Consider the following 3,318-nt stretch of genomic DNA (forward strand, 5'->3'; position numbering starts at 1 on the left):
CCCTCATCTGGGACTCTCCTCAGCTCTTTCTGGGACAGTGGCACGGCTGCCCCTCTGTTGGTCTTCCTTGGTCTCTTGTGTTCTGAGGGCCTCCGGATGTCTGGAGTTTTGATCTCCTCCATACCTGCTTCATGCCCTGGAGGACGGGGCTGTGGCTCCCCTACACCCTCTAGCAGATCATTACATGAAGGAACCTTTTAAAAACAAGCGCGTCCATGCTCACAGGTGTACACACGGGTGCTCACACACACAAAGTACACCCTTTTGGCTCCTACCTTAAAGCACACTGTGCGTGGTCGATCTTACGTGCTGCACAACAATGTTTAACATTTAGTATTTACTGTAATATTCCCATAGATCATCATGATGTTGTTTATTCTATTGCTCTAGTCTTCTTCTGCTTGTTATCTTTTTTTCTCAACAGGTGATCCAGGAAAAGAAAAAGAGGGGGGGGGGAAAAAAGACAAAGGTGATGAAGCAGATTTTCATTGTCTTTTCTCTCTCTCACTTTTCTCCTTTTTCCTTTCCCTCTCCTTCTGTTAACTTTCTTCTGAACTTTTCTTCTTGTTTTTCTTTCCCGTCCCCGAGTCCAGTCTGGCCTGATTACAATAACTTAGAATAAAAATAACTAATAAAGATCAAATAAACTATGACAATCAAGTGGACCAGTATAGCAAAAGGCCCACTTGGGAAAGTAAATCTGTTGGGCATTTGTCTTGGCCTTCAGACAATAATTCTGATTGCTACAGTGCCAGACAGGACACAAAAAATAAAAAATAAAAATAAAAATTGAGAGCTTCGCTTTTACACTCAGCTCTCTCTTCACCACAACAGATCGGTATAGTGTCCGCATCACTTCAGCCGCTGCACTTGGGGCAGGAAGTGGAGGACCCCTAAAAACTCCTCCAGCTTCACTGTGTTTATATTTGATTTGATATACCTTTATTAGTCCCACAAGGGAAAATTTCATAAGGCTGCCGACCTATTAGACGCAATGGCGGCACCATCTTACCCTCCAACCATACAAACATTACACAAAACATCACATGGAGAAGACAAGTCAGAGAGGTATAACAATGGAAAATGCACCACATGAAGAAAGATAAGGAGAAAAAAAATAACTCCCCCCAGACTGAGCTCCAACAGGGAGATCAGTTTGAGAACAAAAAAAACACCTCAGCACATGAAAAAACTCTTAATACACCAAAGAAATACATGACAAGCAACAGGGGTGGGTAAAGGGTGCAGCATCGGAAGGGAATAAGCGTCGAAGGCGTTTGGAAAGGGAGGGGGGATGAGTGTGTGCATATCAGTGTATATGTATGTGCGTGTCCAGAGTTCAGCTGAGACAGTGTCCTTCACCCTGCTAGGCTAAGTAAACAGTCTTCCAGCCAACCCAGGTGGCCTTGCATGGAATGGGAAGGAACAGACTAAACACAGTCGTTATCAGGGTGTTGTTGTTCACCTCCAGCCTTGAGACCGCCGCTGGCGCCAAAGGGGCTATCCGCATAAGTGATGGTGGTTTTTACTTTAGTGCGAACAGCTCATATGAATTTCAAAGCAGTTCTACAGTCCAACACTGGTCTCTCAATCTCCCGTTGGAGAGCCGCGAGCTTCGCCATACTTGCGTTCTGTGATGTTGTCATTTCTTGTGCTCAAGGAGCCAATTCTGAGAACTCACGGCAGTGTGCCTCCCCGAGATGTCATCCAATTTGCGCCCAGAGATGTTATTCGAGCTAGCCCTTCCGAGATGTAATCCAGTCTGCAGTCAGAGATCTTATTCTGAGTATTCACAGCAGCCGTAGCCTCTCCAAGATCTTATCCGTGCTGCACTCAATGAGCCCATTTTGAGAAACTCACGCCTCTCCCATCGTTCCAATCCCAGCGGGCAGCCTTGTGGGGTTTGAACAGCCGGTTCCGCTTTCTTAATTCTTTGATAAGTCAGGGCCAAGCCAGCTCTGATCAGCCAGAACCCTGTTATCATGGTTCTGAATAGGTAGATACCTTCAGCAGTCAGGCCCACCCGAGCCCAAACTTCTCATTGAGAAGGGGTGTCAATTGCATTTAGGGACCAGTTGATCCAATCCATAATTCCTCTTTTAGGTTTTAGAGAACAGACTGTGAGAGAGTGTTCCAGGGAAAAGTAATACAAAAAAAACGAGACTAGACAAGGACATAATAGGCTAAGCAGGGACGCTAAGGGAGAGGAGGAGAGGAGAAAAGTGCGACCGCCTTCGTCAAGAGCAAGAGCAGGAAAAAAAATAATTATATAATTATAAAAATTATAAAAATATTATGCTAACCATAGCTGTGTAGCTAGCCACCACGTAGCACATCATTATATGCCAGCTAGCCCAACTTCAGTAACCCTACAAACGTCACTGCTGTTTCGTTTTCTGTCTTAATTTATGTTGGAAGTGACAGCAGAGCTGTACGTTTAAAAAAAAAATTTTCTGCAGTTTTTTATTTTCATTGCTGTGAGTTTTTAGAAACATGAAAAGGTAGAAACGGAGCCGGCAGCCTGATTGCGCATTAGTTTGTTAACTGTTGAAGTTCAGCAGCAGCTGGCTACACCACAAATGGCTCCTAATTTTATCAGTAATTGGCTGGGGTCAGCATTCACTTCAGCATCACTCTGCGTTCTTGGTTAGCTTAGCATTAGCATGCTGTCTGTGTAGGTGCTTGCGAAGAGCCGAAGTTTTAAAAATATATTAACAGTCATTTTAAAAATCAGCTGAAATAAAAGCCTTGAGCAATGTGTGAAATGGTTAACTGTCTATATCTATGAGGGGATTCAAATATTAATTTAAAATGAAGCTGGAGTGTTGGGAAAGTAGCTGGTTAAACTTGTGGCATTCTCATAGATGCTGATCTGAAAGTAGTGCTGACCCTGCACCTGGTCAACTTGCCTGCTTTATTAGACTGGACAAAGTCCGAGCTTTCCTTGCTAATACGCTAGAGGAGTTATTAACAATTTTTCCACATTTTATCTCCTCTATATCACGCATTAAACATGACAAAAAGTCATCTGTTACGATTATAAATAACTGAAGCTTGCTTGTTTGCTATTTCTAGTTTTTTCCATATGATCGAAACTGATCTCAGAGCAGTCAAAGCTGAGCCAGCAGCAGCTTGCCTCACTCGCTCGTCTTATGTCAGTTTACTGTCAAAGACCAGCTGATTTATCAACAAAACATAGCCTCTTGGCTGCTAGTCTCTTAGCTTGCCCAGCTCAGGAAATAGACATGCCCTCAAAACACAGAAAGATCTAGCGTTTGGTTAACAGAAGTGCTGCTTTCAGCTACACTATACAACTGC

This window comes from Pundamilia nyererei, unplaced genomic scaffold (assembly GCF_000239375.1).
Source record: "Pundamilia nyererei isolate P.nyererei 1_Seehausen unplaced genomic scaffold, PunNye1.0 scaffold00005, whole genome shotgun sequence".
Taxonomy (NCBI): Eukaryota; Metazoa; Chordata; class Actinopteri; order Cichliformes; family Cichlidae; genus Pundamilia; species Pundamilia nyererei.